The sequence below is a fragment of the Amaranthus tricolor genome, chromosome 2, assembly GCF_026212465.1.
Source record: "Amaranthus tricolor cultivar Red isolate AtriRed21 chromosome 2, ASM2621246v1, whole genome shotgun sequence".
NCBI classification, from domain to species: Eukaryota; Viridiplantae; Streptophyta; class Magnoliopsida; order Caryophyllales; family Amaranthaceae; genus Amaranthus; species Amaranthus tricolor.
In genome coordinates, this window is record NC_080048.1 from 10,629,971 (window position 1) to 10,649,137 (window position 19,167).

The window sequence follows — 19,167 nt, forward strand, 5'->3', positions numbered from 1 at the left end:
TTTATATTTGCAGGACATTGAAAACTTAGGGGATAATGTAGATTACTTTGATAGATTTGTTACCGATAGAGAATTTGATTCTGTAGATGATTAACATGCTTGGGCTGATGAGATAGCACTAAGAATTGGTTTTCAATTTACACGTGCTTCATATAAACAAAAGGAAGGACGTTCTAGAGTGAGTTTGTACTTAAGATGTCACCGCTATGGTAATATAAGAGGTGATTTGCATAACTTAGACAATGTTGCCCAACCTAGTTCCAAAAATAGGGCTTGTGGGTGTAAATTTATGATTTTAGGAAGTAGTCGTAAACCAGGGGAAAGACCTTGGAAGGTAAGAGTGTTTCCTCGTGAAAAAGGAAGACATAACCACCTGTTCTTGGTGTACAGAAATGGTCAAATAAGAGTAAATAGGATGAGTGTCGATATTAGGCAGCACATACGAGATCTCAGTGCAACTGGCATGCAACCAGCGTTTATAATGACTTCAATTAGAAGGAATTTTTCTGGTTTTTTTGCTAGTGTGAATCAAATTTATAATGTAAGACAGTCAATAAGGAGAGAAGAGATGGATGGTAGGACTCCTCTTCAACACTGTTTATATATGGCCACATAGCATAATTATGTAGTTTGGACAGACTTGGAGAGTGAGGGGCAGTTGAGTACATTATTGATTGCAAATCCTACATCTATGCAGATGAGACGTTCGTGGCCCCATGCTGTGTTGATAGACACAACGTACAAAACTAATAAGAAAAAGTGGCGCCTTTGCGAAATAATTGGAATGACGCCAATCCATCACAACTTCTTGGTTGCGTTCTGTTTGATGCGAGATAAGGCGGCTGTGTCTTATTCTTGGGTGTTGGAGAGGTTGAGGGATATTTACGGCAATGTTTAGACGCCTAACGTAATCGTAACGGATCGAGAAGAGGGTTTGTCTGCAGCTATTCGTGTTGTCTTTTCAGGTAAATAGGTTTTAATGATTAATTATTGTCGATCTATATACTATATATATATCTCAATTAATTTTAAATTTCTGTTTAATGCAGATGTACGACATTTATTATGCGTATGTCATATTGGCAATGACGTGGAGAACATGGTCGACAAATTGTGCGGCGGCAAGAGAAATCAACAGGGGCAGATATTCAGGCAAACAAAATGGAACCCCTTGGTTAACAGTCTGACGATCCCTGGATTTAAAAACAGGTGGGAAGGGATTGTGTCTACTTGGTCGACTAGGAACAGGAGGGTCGTGCGATATTTGGCTGGAACATGGATTCCTCACAAAGAGAAATTTGTGCGTGCGTGGACGAATGACTGTTTGCACTTGGGTAACCAGACTACCAGTAGAGTTGAAAGCCAACACTCTTCCTTCAAGTACTACCTGGTTAGCGGTAATAGCTCATTTGATACCCTCTTTAAAAGGGCACACGCATAGATAACGAATCAGCAATCGAGGATAAAACAAGCTCTGTAGGAATCTATGAATTCGATTTCAGGGACGTCGCGACTTAATTTTTTGAGACCGTTGTATCGTCATGTTTCCATATTTGCCTTGGAACAATTGATGATGGAGCACATCCGGATGTTAAACTTAGGGATTTATGTTTTTTACAAATGCGGTTGTGTACTTCAAAAAATCCACGGATTACCCTGCGCATGTTACTGTTACTTGTCAATCAGGTCTCATGGTTCGTTGTACTTGGATGATATACATCCATTTTGGAAAACGTTAAAGTACTTAGAGGCAGAAGAAGACGCCAACGATGAAGTACGGCACGCAAACGCTGATGATAAAGAGTACTTTCAATCGTTGGTGGATGAAGTTTTAAAAGCCGACCCCGCAGTTGTACGACGCATGTCTCAGATACTTGAACATAAACTACACCCTGATGATACCGATATACCTGAGCCACAAGCAAGTCCACCGAGGAAGGGAAGGCCAACGACAAGCAGAACCCTCATGAGAAACAAAAGTGCGTTCGAGTACAATAGATCATCCTCAAGGGGTCGCAGATCCAGATCTTCGTCACGCGGGAGATCTAGTGGTAGATCTAGCAACCGATCAAACCAATCGTTAGTTGGAATTAACTTTAGTTTTAACTTATCTGGTACCCGTATTTCTTTTCCTATAATCATATATGTTTTAGATCAATTGAATGATATTAATATACTGTTATTTTTTTCAGATGGTTCAGCAGGTCGTGATTTTCACTTTTTCCGTGGCCAAATCACATTTCGTATATTCTTCCGCCGTACCTGTTTGATTGGATTGATGTTATAGGTGACGGAAACTGTGGAATTAGAGCTATTGTCGTCACAGAGTTAGGGGGCAAGGAGGCATGGCCTCTTATACGACGTGCAATGAGTTTGGAAATGGAAACGCATAGAGATCAATATGCACGCGTGTATCTATCAGCAGAGTTGGTGGAGAATGCTATTTACAGAATTGGTGCCCATAGCAAAGGACCTGCCCCGTACAGTCACTGGATGGAAATGACAGCATTGTATTCTGCAGCAACGTTTCTCAACATTGCAATTGCGTATTATGGATCTGCCGATGGTAATCCAATGTATAATTGTTTAGTACTTCCGGTAAGGAGAATAGAAGGAATGCATGGCGTTAATAAACTTGTACATATTCTTTAGGTGAACGGAAATCATTATGTTCAGCTTTTAATGAACGATGATTCATCTCCACTGCCGCCAGTCCAGCAAAATTGGAGAGCAGCAGCTAACAATTCATGTAGAGATTTAGAGAGACAGTATCGCAACAGGATATCACTTTGGAATAGACTATGTGGCGTACAACAACCACAACATAATAACACCGCCGAAGATGCATTCATATTAGATACTCCATAGTACAATGTTATGTAGTTATTGCGTTGATTGTATTTATTGTACTGATTGTACTTAGTGTTTTCATTTTATTAATTGTATTCGTTGTAGTAATTGTATTTATAGTATTCATTCAATAATTAAGTTCGTGAATAATTATGTTAGTGAATCAAACGCAACGCGTAATAATATAAATTCTTCATCAATACAAACATAAATGTCTATGAAGGGCTGTGCCCTCTAAACTCTTACCATTTGGCAAACAAATCTCTAAGCTCATCCAAATACAAATCAGCAGCCTGTCTTTCCCGGGGCGTCATATTAACAACAGCTGGCATCTTGAGCAATGGCGCGAGTCGAGTTGGAAATTCAGCTGCAAACTGTACAAACAAAACAATTGTATTACCAAAAATTTAGACAACAATTTCGGTAATGATACATAAAAATGAAACAGATAAATAGAAACACTAACGTATTCAACTCAGTTATCCGCTGCACCAAACGCAGCAATAGGTCCTTCACCGGGGATGAGAAATGTGTGGGAAGACACTCTAAACCATTCGATATACTCAGGGACAGCCTCTGATGGAACAAATGCTCGACACAGTGCCTGATCACTAACACGGGCACAATAGGGGAACCTACTCCACATCTCGTGTGCATAGACGGAGAAGCGAATGTCACTGAATAAGAACCCTGTGCTGGTCGCAGAGCTTGGGTAGGTCTCAACGGAGAGGGGAATAGCCTGTACAAAACCAAGTTGTCTGACTGTCCTCTCAGGCAAATACACCTCCACGATATCAAAACAGGTGATGCCCCCGATATAGGCGGTGCGTGGGTGCTCGTTCAACAAAGCCCTAGGAGAAGTCATGTACGGAGTCCGTTCCACCTGCGTACAAAGAAAATTAACATAAACAACATAATATAAAATTAAAATAATTAGTATAACGATGTGTGAGGTCATGTACAAAACCTGTGTCTCTGTCATGGAGTCCAGTATACTCCTACAGTCTCTCAGTCTACTCAGCTCACGAATTGGCTTCTGAGGGGACCACATCCCCACCCTAGTCTTGTTAGGCATATCAGCTTGACGAGGATGGGGGTGGAAGGATGGAAAGTACTCGTAAATCCATGTCTGCAACAGTGTGAGACAACCAGCAATAGTCTTGCACCCAGTCCTTGTCGCCATACCCAGTTGGCGATACATGTTAGCCAGCGTCACTGCACCCCATGCAATCTCATCCTGATCAGCAGCCACAACAAGTATAGTGTGAGGCCGTATCTCGACTCTAGTCTTATCCACCAACAGCGTGGAACCCACTATAGCCATGTAATACGCAATAGTCTGACTCTCTAGAGACTGAGAACGGTGGCATAACTGCAACATTTCACCAATGTTGATGCTCCCGCTGGTGAAGTACCCCTTCTTACGCAGCTCCGAAATTGGCTCCCCAAACAGACCAGCCAGGACAAGCTTCCAATCACCATCAGCAGGTTCAGCGGGAAGTGAACCGTCAATGCCAACTCCTAAAATGCGTTGCACGTGGTGCAACATTATGGTCATCTCTCCACATGGCATGTGGAAGGTGTTGGTATCAGGCTGCCACCTCTCCACAAAGGCCGTAATAAGAGCACTATCAATGTGATGGTGCATTATGTACGGCAGACGACCTAGAGGAGTGGCAAGTAACACCCCGTACAGCTCATCAGACATGTCCTGCAGTCTGATGATCGCCTCCAACATCCTCTTCCTAGGGTGACAATCCAAAATCGGAGGCGTACGCTCCGATCCCTCAAATATGACCTTCGATACGTGTCCACTCTAGCTGGGTATCAAACCGGTGTCAACAGGGCCCCCGGGCTGGGGTGATGTGATCAACCAGTCCATGTCCGCGGACTGTGAGCGCCTCCTCCCCCGTGGAGCCGCATCCTCAACCTGGCTGACTCCTGCGTGATCAGAAGTGTCAGCCATGCCATGCCCTCTGATCTTAAATTGACCAGCATGCCCTCTGACAAGCGTCCAATCAACAGGATGCCTGATAGACTCATCCTTACCGATAGACTCTTCCCGACTGACAGACTCGTCGTAATCAGTATCATCATCACCTGAGCCGACCGTATTACTACGCAGGCTAGTCTGGCGCTCAAAGCGACTACGCACATGGTCTATGGTACTCGAACGTTGGGCCTGACTATGTCTGGCCGCCTGTTCCTGCCTGACTCGCCTTGCAGAACCCGTAACCCCCCTCTCAGTAAACTCGGCCTAGAACTATTGTTGCTCAATAACCCTCTAAAAAAGCCTTTTCCTTTTCCCTGATTTCCAGCCATTTACTATAATTTTCATATTTTAATAAACTATTAATACAAAATTAAAAGCATAAAAAAATACATCAAGTTATATTCATTTAAATTACACTTACAATATTAGTTTAATAAACATTTAAGTAAATTTAATAAACACTTACAATCATATAAATTATTCACAACTAAAATAATTCACACATATAAACAAATAAACAATTATTATATTAATAAATAATTAAACAACTAAAATTTAATTAACAACTAAAATAAAGTTTTATTAACAATTATTATATTAAAAAATAATTAACAACTAAATTTTAGTTAATATATTATTATTATATTAAAAAATAATTAAACATTTAAGTAAATTATTTAAATTCAAAACTAATTATTATAATAATATTATCATAATATAGTAATATATTAATATAAAATAATTTATTACAATATTTATTAAATAATAATAACTTAAAAAATAAATTAAATAAACAAAAGGAATGTCAAAATTCAAAAAAAAAAATAATTTACGAGTCACACAAAAAGTGCGACTGAACCTAGATGCAGTTGCACAAAAAGTGCGACTGAACCTAGGAGGAGTCGCACAAAAAGTGCGACTGTTCTTAGGTTCAGTCGCACTTGTGCGACCCGTAATTTATTTATTTATTTATTTTAATTTTGAATTACATTAAAATAGAAATTACCTCAAGTTTTTGTTAATAACTCCTCCTAGGTTCAATCGCACTTTAGCTCTGATTAATTTTATGTGTAGATTTTGTGTTTTTTGAAGTGATAAAAATGTTATTGAGTGAGTTTGAAGTATTTTATAGAAATTTTAAAATTTTTAAGTCCAAAGGCATTTTTGTTATTTTATTAAATTAATTTAAAATAGGAATGACGATAAAATAAAAAGGGTGGCGAAAAATATAGATTAGGTAGTAGTACTACATTAATTTCAAAAACTATAAAAGAAAAAGTAAAACAGTTAAAAGTAAGTAATAAGAAGTAAAAAGTAAAAGTAAAAAGTAAGAAAAAGCGAAAAGGTATTAAAGAAAACAAAACAAGTACAGACTTGAGAGTTAGTCACTTTCTTCTTCTCTTAATTATTTTTCTTCCCTGTGAATACTTTCATCTTTCTGAAAATTAGTTTCATTCCTTTCATCTTCTTATTCATTTATTTTTTTTTCTTTATAATTATTCATGCTTTAAATTTTTACATGCTTCAACGCCTGTCTTCCTTCAACCTTGTCTTCTTCATTTCTAAAACAAAAGATAAAGTAATCTCTAAAACAGAAGAAAAACCTTGAAGCTTCAATGGCGGAAGCATGACAATGTGAAGTACCCATGTGCAATCCGGTGTACCGGGCACGTGTCCGGCACTGGTATCTGTACCGACCGTACTGGACACCAGTAAGTCGACGACAATGGAGAATCCGAGTAACATTAGCTTACATTCAATGAGATAAACGTAAAACCAATTGTTCTCACGAGAAAAATTTATTGAGTGTCAGCCGATTTATAATATTTTGCGTCACTCATGTTTGAGCCTATTTATTATGTTTTTGGGGATAGTTTAACTTGTTAGTTTAAGAGGCGTTTGGCGAAGGGCTGGTAGCTAGTAGATGATAGTTGTTATAGTGGCTGATTTGATCAACTGATTTAATAAACTAGTTTGGTCAGTTGATTCTGAATCCACTGCTATCAACAGCTTGTTTAAAATAACTTATTCATAACAATAAGTTGTTTCAACCAACTAGGTTATTAAACATTAACATTGACTTGTTTGACCATCTAACTCTCCAATTGTATCAAAATAAGCTAAAATTGTCCAATAATTTATTTGGTCAAACAACCCCGTTTTTTTTCTCTCACTTTAGCGTGGAAAAGAATTAGGACAACTAAGATGACAAAAATAAGAAAGAGTGAAGAGAGAGACAATGGGTTTATTTCAAAATTTAGCCTGCATAGTCTTAACCAATGGCTTCGTTGGAGGGGCAAATATGGTCCGATTTGTCTCATTTTGATAAGACAGTCGGGGACACATGGGGCTTCAATCTGAACGGTGGTGATCGAATTTCAGTGGTTCGATGTGCTTGATTGTGGCTGCACTGTTTTGGGTGAAATCTTCTTCATTTTTCTCTTAAATTATCTCTTGTCGTTGATGCTTGTTTGTGGCCAGTGAACTTTGTTGGTTTTTCATTGGTGCTTGTACTTTCAATTTATCATAATAAGAGTGTCTTAGGTGGACTCCCTTAATTAATCCAGTGGTTTTTATCATTCATATCGAAGTATTTTTCATGTAAAATTCCCTTTTGTTGTTATTAGTTATTGTCCATTATTGTTTGTGTTATTTATGCTCATTGGTGATTGAAGGGAGTTAGGATTTTCGTTTTGGTCTAGTTGATTGTCTTGCTTAAATTGATCTTAAAGTAGGTGTTGTTCGTATAGTAATCAATCCTTTGTGCCCAACAACTGGTATTAGAGCAAACATAATTTAAGCTAAATGGAGGCTAATACTAATACGTAGTAGTGGTTACATGGTTAAATTGACATCAACCAATTATTCCATATAAAGACCTATGATGAAGGATGTAATGTGTTGTAGAGACTAGTTTGATCCAATTGATATCTTGTTGGGATGATGGTGTTGGTTTTAAACTCACAAAACCTGAAAAAATGGATGAAAAGTATTGGTGAAATTTAAGTGGAAGACTTTGGGTATCATTAGACAGTGGATTAGCATTAGCATCTTCAATCATGTGTCTAATGAAACAGACCTCTATGATTTCTAGATGAAATTGGTGGGTCCTTATATAAGAAAGACTGCTCATAACAAAGCCTTTTTTTTTTATCAAAAAGGGTTATTAACTTGAAGTTAAAAATTGATGAATAAGTGTCTCAACACCTCAATGACTTTCAAGACATTATTAACATGTTGACAACAATGAAAATTGTTTTTGATAGCGAGTTGCATACTTTGTTCTTATTGAGTTGTTTGCTGGAAAGTTGGGAGACTCTTGTAGTAACTATTAGTAACTGCTCTAAATGCGTGCTTTCTTTGGATGTTATCAAAAAGAGTATGTTCAAAAAAGTATTGAGAAGAAAGGAGACAAGAGTTGATAATTAACAAACTCTAATTGTTGAGAACATAAGAAGAACCAAGAGTAAAGGTCCTAAGGGGCATGGTAACTCATATAATAGGTCCAAGTTAAGGAAGGACAAGGAGACTAGGACATGTTATTTTGTAAGAAATATGTTCATATTAAGAAACATTGGTTCAAGTTGAAAAGAGAGCATAAAAAGAAAGATTCACATTGAGATGGAGACAATAAAAATGCCGCACCAACTGTTTCTAATTAAGTGTGACAATGAGACACTTTGATCATGGGTGGAGCAAATAATTTTGAAGCCCTATTTAATTTTTCATAAAATTTTAAGATTAGGACCCTTCATAATTAAAAAGAGAAATTTTCTTAAATAAAAATAAAAACTCAACCTATTTTATTAATATTGATTTTATAAAATAACTTAAATTAAGTTGTTAAAAATTAAATCTACTAGGTGGAAGGAAGTCTACTAGGTAGTTGGTTAAATTAAGTATGTTATTCTAATATAATATTTTTATAAAATAACTTAAATTAAGTATGTTATTCCAATATAATATTTTTATATGAGACTCTTTAGGTTTGAGAGGCCCTGTGCGGTTAGACACCCCACACACTCCTAGAACCGCCCTTGACTTTGATTTGTGCACTTGTGAGGGTCATCATATTGATGGTTCAGACTTAGAGTGGCTAGTAGATACTTGAGCTTCTTACCATTGTGTTCCAAAATGGAGTATTTTTTCAAGCTACAAAGTTGGGGACATTGGTAGTGTGAAAATGGGTAGTAAAATTTTGGCAAGCATTGTTGGCATTGGTGATATTTGAGTGAAGACAAACATCGATTGCATGTTAATCTTAAAATATGTGCGCCACATTCCTGATCTATGCCCCAATTCGTTATCTAGGAATGCTCTTGATTAAGAAGGCTTTCGACATACATTTGATGATGGTAAGTGAAAGTAGTATAAGGGATCGATGACAGTAGCTCGAGGTGAGTTGTGTTGCACTTTGTACAAAACACATTTAAGGTGTGTTCTAGTGAGTTGTATGCGGTTGAAGAAAGGTCTTCTCCAAACTTGTGGCATCGAAGGCTAGGCTATACAAGTGAAAAGAGAATTAAACTCTTGGCTAGTAAAGCTCTTATTCTTACTGATACTATAGTTTCTCTTGACCCTTGATTACTGTTTGGCTGATAAGCAACATAAAGTTTCTTTTTCTAGGAAGTCTACTAGGTAGAAGGAAAAATTAAATCTTGCATTCTGATGCATATGGTCCAATTGAAGTGCAGTCCCTTAGTGGTAGAAAGTACTTTGTAACTTTTATTAATGATTCTATGCGAAAAACTCGAGTTTATATGTTGAAAGCAAAAGGCCATGTGTTTAAGATACCAGAAATGTCATGCCATGGTAGAAAAGGAGACAAAAAAAGAAAACTCAAGAGTCTTCGAACTCACAATGATGGTGAATACACTTTAAATGATTTTTGACGTCATTGTTCTTATTATGGTAATAGGCACGAGAAAATTGTTCCACAAAAAATGAACGTCACCATTATAGAGAAGGTTGAGAATGTCAAATATTTCTAAGCCATTTTCGGCTGAAGTTGTGAATGTTGCAATATATGTCATCAATCGAGCTCCATCAGTTCCTTTGGGTTTTGAGATTCCAGAGAAAACGTAGAAGGGTAATGATCCTTCTTATTCGCACTTAAGGGTATTTGGGTACAAGGCATTCATGCTTGTTCCTAAAGAGTAGAGGCTAAAGCCTTATTAAAAGTTAACCTCTTCCATATTTGTCGGGTATTGTGATGAAGAGTATGGTTAAAGGCTTTATGATCCTAGAAAAGAAAGGTTTTGAGATTTAGAGATGTGGTGTTTTATGAGCATGAGATACGTGTAGATCTTCAGAATGTTGATAAGGCTGCTACTTCAGATTTTCCACTTGCTAATGATGATACTTTTACTTCTATTCTTATGGATCATCTAGCAAAGGAGGAAGTTGATGAAGCAACACATGATGATATTGGTGAGGTACATCTTGATTGTGATGTGCTTGATGAGCCAAAATATGCAAATGATGATAATGCTCCTGAACATGAAAAAAAAGCTCATGAGGGAGGGAATCCACTTGTAACACTGATCCTTGATTTTGAGAATGCAGATAATGTAAAGGTTCGAAGTTTAACTAGAGGACATATACCTTCAAAAAGATATCTAAGCTCAACATATATCTAAGTCACTAATGAAGGGGAACCGCAGGACTTCCACGAGGTATTATCTCACAAAAATAAAGACTAATAGCTCGAGGCGATGAGAGAGGAAATGAATTCCTTAAAAAAGAATGACCTAAAATTTGGTAAAGCCTTATAAGGGCCGAAAAATCTTGAAGAATAGATGGATGTTCAAGAATGAAAAAGATGGTGAAAGATAGTGAAGCACAATGTCAAATTGGTGGTGAAAGGATGCAACCAGAAAAAGGGCATTGACTTTGAAGAGATCTTTTCACCGGCTTTCAAAATGACTTCAATCAGATCCATGTTAGGATTGTCTACAAGTCATGATCTTGAGTTGGAGTAGCTTGACGTGAAAATTGCTTTCTTGCATGGTGATATGCAAAAGGAGCTCTACTTGGAGCAACCAAAAGAATTTGAGGTATAAGGAAAGAAAAACTTATTTGTAAGTTAAAAAAGAGTCTTTTGTGGGCTAAATTAGGCACCACTACAGAAGAATGAGAAATTTGATTTGTTTATGACAAGAAATGGTTATAAGCGAACTTTAGTTGATACTCGTGTGTACTTTAAAAGTTCTCTAACGATATTTTCATCATTCTTCTTTTATATGTTGATGATATGCTTATAGTTGGGCAAGATACTAAGATGATTCACAGTTTAAAAGAAGAATTATCCAAGTCATTTGATATGACAAGGAGATTGTGGTTTTTGCAAGAGAAGTAAATTGAATAGGTGCTTGAAAGGTTTGATTTGAAGCAAGCTAGGCCAGTTAGTACACCACTAGCATCACAATTCAAGTTGAGTGGGGAAAGGTTGTCCTATATCAAAGACGTAGAAACCAGGCATGTAATCCGTTCCTTATTCTTCTGTTGCTGGTTTTTTTATGTTTGCTAAGGTGTGTACTAGGCCAGCTATTGCACATGTTATAGGATTTGTATGCAGATATTTGATCTAATCCTGGTAAATTACATCGAGAAGTAGTGAAATGGATCTTAGCCTCTTAGGGCACCTCTAAATTGAGCTTATGTTATGAGAGATATGATTGGATTCTCCAAGGTTACACTGATGCAGACATGGCCGGGGTTGTTGCTAGCAAAAAGTTAACCTCAGATTACTTATTTACATTTTCAGTGGGAGCCATCTCAAGGCGATCCAAGTTGCAAAAGTGTGTCACTGTCTACTATTGAGGCTGAGTATATTGCAATAGTGGAAGTTGGGAAGAAGATGCTTTGGTTGAAAAAGTTCCTTCAAGAATTCAAAGATGATTATGTAGTATTTTGTGACAATCAAAGTGCTATGGATTTGAGAAAGAATGCAATGTATCTCTCTTGTTCCAAGCACATTGATGTTAGATACCATTGGTTGTGAGATATGATTGTAGAGAATCAAATAAAGTTAAAGAAAATTCACACGCACAAAAATAGTGCAGATATGTTGACAAAGATTGCTCCCGGATGCAAGGTTGAGCTTAATAACATGCTTGTCGGGTTAGCTCCAAGTGATCCTTGAAGAATCGTTATCTCCTCCATATAGGGCTAGAAGGAGAGATTGTTGGGAGTCCAAACCATTTATAATATTTTTGATCACTCATGTAATTTAAGCTTACTTATTATGTTTTTAGGATAGCTTATCTTGTAAGCTTAAGTTTTTTTTTTTTTTTTTTTTTTTTTTTTTTTTTTTTTTTTTTACTTTAGCTTAGAAAAGAGCTGTTGGGAAGCAACTAAGGGGGCAGAAATGACATACACAAATTAGAAAAAGAGTAAGAAGAGAGAAAGTGGGTTTATTTCAAAATTCAGCTTGCGTAGTCTTCATCAATGGATTCGATGGAGGGGCAAATATAGTCCGATTTAGCTCTTAGTATGTTGTAGGGACACAGGGCTTTAATCTAAATGGTGGTGACCAAACTCGGTGGTCTCGTGTGCCGAAAAACGAGGATAAATAGTGGTTGCTTTTTGGAACGGAGGGAGTAATTAAGAAAGGAGGTAATGGCTGCAAAAGTGAGCTCCAAGTTATTCACTACCCTTATCGCTTCCAAGGCCATTTTCTGAAATGAATACGATAAGGCGAAAAGCTGATTTAAGAAGTTGAGGCAGCAGTAGATGCATGAGGTGCTTCAAAAACTATTGCGAGGTGCGACACGATCACACGAGTCGTGAGGTGCAACTTGTTTCTTATTCCTTCCTCAATTTGTTGTGCTGCAGATGCCTGCTATTATGGCTTCAAGCATTTGGGATCCATGGCTCAAATCTTGGTGGAAACAAAGTGTTGGTCTGTGGGCTGCACTAAGGAAAAGTTCAACTTAGGATCATTGTTCATGAGAAGCCTTGAATAAGAGATCTTCTGCCCACCGTATAGGGACTGCCTTGGTCAATGGAATGCTTCATGTTGGCTGCCATTGTGGGTTGATGTCTTGAAATCGGTCAAGGAAAGGAAGCACAGCAGCTGGCCTGGCGTCGTCATTGCTGAGATTGACGAGATGATGTTGAAGGGCTTGGTGAGCTGCTGCGAAAACGCTATGGCTGCTGATCAGGCGAGAACTGCTGCTTGAAATATATGTGATGCTGCTATCGGCTGGGCACTTTGTGGCTTCACTCGGCTTGTTGAAGACTTCATTTTGCTCAGACATTTGGGGTTTTCACCAATTCCTTTAGCTCGCATTCTCACCGTATAAATAGCCCAAGTATTTTGCCTTGGCGCCCACCATTGTGGGTTTTCACCTAGCGAGGTTTTTATTTTTTTTTTTCAGTATTTTTTTCTTTTCTTTCTCGAACTTTATTAGTACATATGCATCAATATTATAATAAAAATATATACATCCATAAAGCATTTCCTCCCCAACACTTGAATATCACATTTGCCTGTTGCTGCTTTTTATTGATGTTGGTGTGAGTCCCTGTGCGGCTACCGGGCTGCGGTTGTGTGATAGGATCATGGGAATGTTGCTGCTAGTGGTTGATGCAGTTGTTGTGTGGCGATGTTTCTATGTTTTCGAGGAGGAAATGGACTGCTTAGTTTGATTTTTACATTTTGATAAGGGATTGAAAGGGGAGGCGAGTGGCTTGTTAGCTTGGCTTGCGCTGTAGGCTAAGTGTGAGTGAGGGTTGTTTGGGTTGTGTGTGTAGTGTGGTGGGCAGCAGTCTGCTGCTGCGTGCAGGAGAGGGGGTGCATGACGGTGTGTTTGCCAGGCTAGCTGAGTTGATGAGGAGAAAGATGGACGGTTGTATGCGTGACTGTGCTACTGCAAGGCAGCCTTGAGGTGAGAGAGACGATGTTGTGGGTTGATGTTACTGTTGTGGAAGCTGATGTATGATGCTCTACAGGACTGCTTGCTCTGTACCAGGTTGTTTTGATAGTAAAACAGTGCTGTTTTTACAGTCCGACGAGGTTTCAGGGTCCGGATGACGACTCACAATCTAAATTTTTGATTTTCTTTTTTTTTTTTAAGATTTTTACAAACATCAAACTAGAATAATATAAATTGGATTTGCTTATGTCACCAACCATCCATTTACACTAATAAATAAAAAGATAGCATAAAGGCGAAGCCAAAACAACCTTAAAACCAAAAAACATGTGCATTCAACAGAAATATCGAAACCCAAAATTTTACATATAAGTCCAAAAACACATAACTAATGACACAACAAATTTTGAAAATTATTAAAATGCACGAAAAGATCGCAAGGGCTTAAAATTGGTGCCGTAAATGACATGAAAATCAAAATTGAAGGAACGTTACTTTGTGGATCATATGACTTGGATCGCTCTCAAAAACTTGACATATTCAAAAATGAAAACCTGCGATATCAACAATAACCAAAACAACCATAATACCCTAAAAACGAAAAATATTAATACAAAAATTAAAATTACGGGTTTCCCGAGTAAAGCTTTGATTTTAGGTCCTAGAGCTCGACCTAACAAGTAAATAAGTTGACAAACTACGAAAAAGTTTATTAAATTCGCACTCAAACAGTACAATTAACAAAATACAAATAAAAAGTAAAGGATAGATAAACAAGCATATTGTAGGCTTAAATAACAACTACTTACAATAAGAGTTTCCCCACAAATTGAACTAGAATGGGTTAAACAATAACACCAATACCAGCTAAAATAGCCCAAGTATATCAAGAAAGGCAAGAAATGAATTTTGTGTAAAACCCCAATTCATGGAAAACCCACACTTTCACTATTACCAACAAATTTACAATGGGATTCTCAATTAACCTTCCCTAAAAATGCAGGGGATGTCACAATACATCAAGTATTAAACTTGGTTAAACAATCAAAATAAATCAATGTATAAAGTATGTGAGTAAATAAATACAAGAGAGCTGAATAATTACTGATTTGATGATGACAAAACGACAATCACACCGTAGGATAATGAGAGGAATAGCAAGAACACACCCGTAAAATCTTGCGTCAATCAGAGCTTATTTGATGCTCAATCGGAATCTCGCGTCAGTCAAAGCTTATTTGATTCTGAATCGGATCAAGAAACGTTGCAACAACTTCTTTCCTTAAGAATTTGTTTTTGTTCAATGCTTTTACTGCACCTCAGAACTTCTTCTGTTGGAATGAAGTAGAAAATGCTCTTATGATATTAATGCACAAGAATATACTACCTTTTTCTTGCACCCTTTTTTTCCCTTTTTTTCTATCTATAAATGTATATAATAGCAATAAATAGTAATAAGAAAAAGGGATGGCCAATTTTACCATTCTCATTATAGGAGAATCACCTAACAAAAATACATGACACAAAAAATTTGATTTTATATTAAATGATGAAAAGTTTTAGAAAAATCTAACAAATGGATGCAAAACAAAATCTGTACCATCAAAAATCAACCAGCTAAAACTAAATTACTTTGACTAAATACGGAAGCTTAATACTTAATCGAGCAGCTACTTCGATAATATAAACAAAAAATCAATTGACTATATTATCACCCAAACATAACTTCCTAAGAAATTAAATATCAGAGTTTACATCATTCAAATACTTAAAAGGAACTACATTATGTTGTGCGACAGCGGAAGCAAGGTCGACGAACAACAATGAAACAAGAAATTCAATGCATACAATAAGAAAATAACACAAGAAATTTAACGTTGTTCACTATCAATGTAATAGCTACGTCCACGGGCATCGAGAACAAACAATTTCACTATGATCGCAAAGAATACAAGATGAATTACAATCACGCCCACAAATTACGATGGCTCTCTTGTGATCTCTCTCTCAATTTGTGAATCATAATTCCTTAGTGCTAACAAGAGGGTGTATTTATAATAAATCAACTTGAAAGAAAGTTTTAGGGACTAAGTGACCACAAATAACCGACCACAAATAAAGGTACCCGTCCCAAAAGACGTTTCTCGTGAAAAGAAACTTCAATTGCGCGAACCGTGTAAAACTACGCGAGCCGCAGAGTGAGATCAGAAGCAACTCCGCGCCCCGCGGACCTGAGGCAGAGGCAATTCCGCGCCCCGCGGAGGTCTTCTTCGACCCTCACTCATCTTCTCCAACGGTGCTATCTTGTTTGAGTCACCATTTACAGCAATCTCCACCTTGACGAAAACTCGTATTCAGCAGACGATCTCATCAATACACAGTGAACATATCTCAAGCCAAAACCCGATGTAAAACTCATGCATAAGCTGTACATCCAGATAAATCTTCAACCAAGACTCATCCCGACAAGTCTCCAACCAAGACTTATCACCTACTTGTCACCAAGTATAACAACTCATAATGCTCCACCTGCATCACAAGCCTCGGGCAAGCTCCACCTTAAGGCCAACATGCCTACAACAGGAGCTTCCCAACACCGCCCCTAAGGGCCTACTACATCACATAGTAATCAATATTTAGCAAGTCTAAGCAATGTTTAAACTTATTAAATGGAACAGACTTAGTAAAGAAATCAGCTGGATTGTCAGCGGTCCCGATCTTCTTTACCTTTACCCTCTTGTCAGTACGCAAGAAATGATACCTGACATCAATGTGCTTGGTCCAATCATGGTGTACTTGGTCTTTAGCTAAGCAAATGGCAGTTAGACTATCACAATACACCGTAGCAAAATCCTGTGCAATACCCAGTTCACCTACAAGGCCTTTGAGCCATATAGACTCCTTAGCTGCAGAAGTTAAAACCATGTACTCAGCTTCAGTAGTAGACAACGTAACCGAAGACTGCAATGTAGACTTCTAACTAATCACAGAACCACCCAAAGTAAACACATACTCGGTCACCGACCTCCTGGTATCCACATTAGCTGCATAATCAGAATCACTATATCCAGTTACCAAACACTCCTTACCATTTGCATACACAAGACCAATATCAGTTGTCCCTCTCAAATAGCGAAAAATCTTTTTCACCCCTTGCTAGTGCTCTCTCCCAGGTCGAGCCATGAACCTACTCACAACACTGACAGCGTGCGCAATATCCGGCCTAGTACAGACCATAGCATACATCAAACAACCAACAGCGTTGGCATACGAGACTCTAAACATATACGCCAGCTCCTCCTCAGTTTGAGGTGACATGGACAAAGACAATTTGCAGCTCATAGATGTTGGTGTACTTATAGGCTTCGATTTCTCCATCTCAAAACGAGATAAAATCCTTTCGATATAACTTTTCTGAGTCAAGAAAATCTTACCTCTAGCCCGATCCCTATAGATCTCCATACCCAAAATCTTCTTAGCTGGACCCAAATTTTTCATGTCAAATTCCGAGCTAAAGCAACTCTTTAAGTCTAGCAATATCCGATTTATTCTTTGTGGCAACAAGCATGTCATCAACATATAGCAACAAATAAATCATGGAACCGTCGTCCAGCTTACTATGATACACACAGCAATCATACAAATTCCTATCAAAACCATGCGAAACCATAAAAGAATCAAACCTCTTGTACCACTGTCGAGGGGATTGCTTAAGTCCTTACAAATTTAGCAATCTGCATGCATAGTGCTCTTTCCCTGGAATCTCGAACCCCTCAGGCTGCTTCATCAAAATCTCCTCCAAATCGCCATGAAGGAAAGTCGTCTTAACATCCAGTTGCGCCAGCTCAAGGTCATAATGTGCTACAATTGACAATAGCACACGAATAGAAGTATGTCGAACCACCGGTGAGAATATTTCCACAAAGTCAACCCCTTCAACCTGACTGAACCCCTTTGCAACTAGCCTAGCCTTAAAACAAACTTTCTCAGATTCAGATGACCCTTCTTTCTTCTTAAAGATCCACTTACACCCTACAAGTTTTCTCCCCTCTGGTACCTTCACAAGTTCCCACACTCTGTTCTTTTAAAGAGATTGCATCTCTTCACCCATTGCAGCAAGCCATTGTGCAGACTCACTACAACTAATTGCTTGTTTATACGTGGCAGGTTCATATGACTCTACATCATCAGCTACACTCAATGCATAACCTGTCAAATTCTCAACAAAGCAATTCCTTCCTTCCATCTCTTCAATCAACCTAACAAGCTTCTTGATAACTCGTCTAGGTCTCTCAAGAATGGTGTCAGATTGACTAGATGACCCCTGATTAGACTGCTCCACCTTCTCCCCAGATTTAGGAGGAGATGGAACAACCTCAGGTTCAGGAGTAATCGGCACTGGAACCTCAGCATCATCATCAATAAATTGCACTCGAGGTAAATCAGCAATGGATGACTGATGTACCTCAAGTACTCCATCTGTCTGCAACAAGTTCTCCCCTTCTTTTCCCAAATCAGAAGACTCCGAGCTCTTCTTGGAATACATGGTGCTCTCATCAAAAGTGACATCCCTACTAAGAATGACCCGATGCTCCGAAGGTGAATAGATCCTAAACCCCTTCACACCATCACTGTACCCAACAAAACACCCCGTGTTGGCTCGTGGATCCAGCTTACCCTCACTAACATGATAATAAGCAACACAGCCAAAAATCTTCAAATTAGAAAAATTAGGCAACTTACCACTCCAGATCTCAAACGGGATTTTGAAGTCAATTCCCGAATGAGGACCCCTATTGATGATATAAGAAGCTGTTATCACAACTTCACTCCAATACCTTCTCCCAAGCCCTTCATTAGAGAGCATGCATCGAACTCTCTCGAGCAGCGTCTGATTAACCCGTTCTGCAACACCGTTCTGCTGTGGTGTCATCCTGACGGTATGATGCCGACCAATACCCTCATCTGCACAGAACTGATTAAACTCCTATTTGCAAAACTCTAGCCCATTGTTTGTTCGTAGCTTCTTGATCTTCCTACCCTGTCGATTCTCCACTAAAGCTTTCCATTGCTTAAAAGCTTTGAAGCCCTCATCCTTTGACTTAAGCAATCTAAGCCATGTGTATCGGAATTTGTCATCTACAAATGACACAAAATAGCGGAAACCTCCCATACCTTCAACCCTACATGGACCCCAACAATCTGAATGGACATAATCGAGCACTTTATCAGTAATGTGAGCACCCTTGATGAACTTTGACCTGTGTTTCTTCCCAAACACACAATGCTCACAAAATTCAAGGTTGGCAATCTTGATCCCGGATAGTAGACCCCTCTTAGACAAAAACTGCATCCCTTTCTCCCCCATATGACCAAGCCTCATGTGCAAAATCTTGGTCATCTCCTGGTGAGATACTGATACGCAAACCGCAAAACTAGACAGTG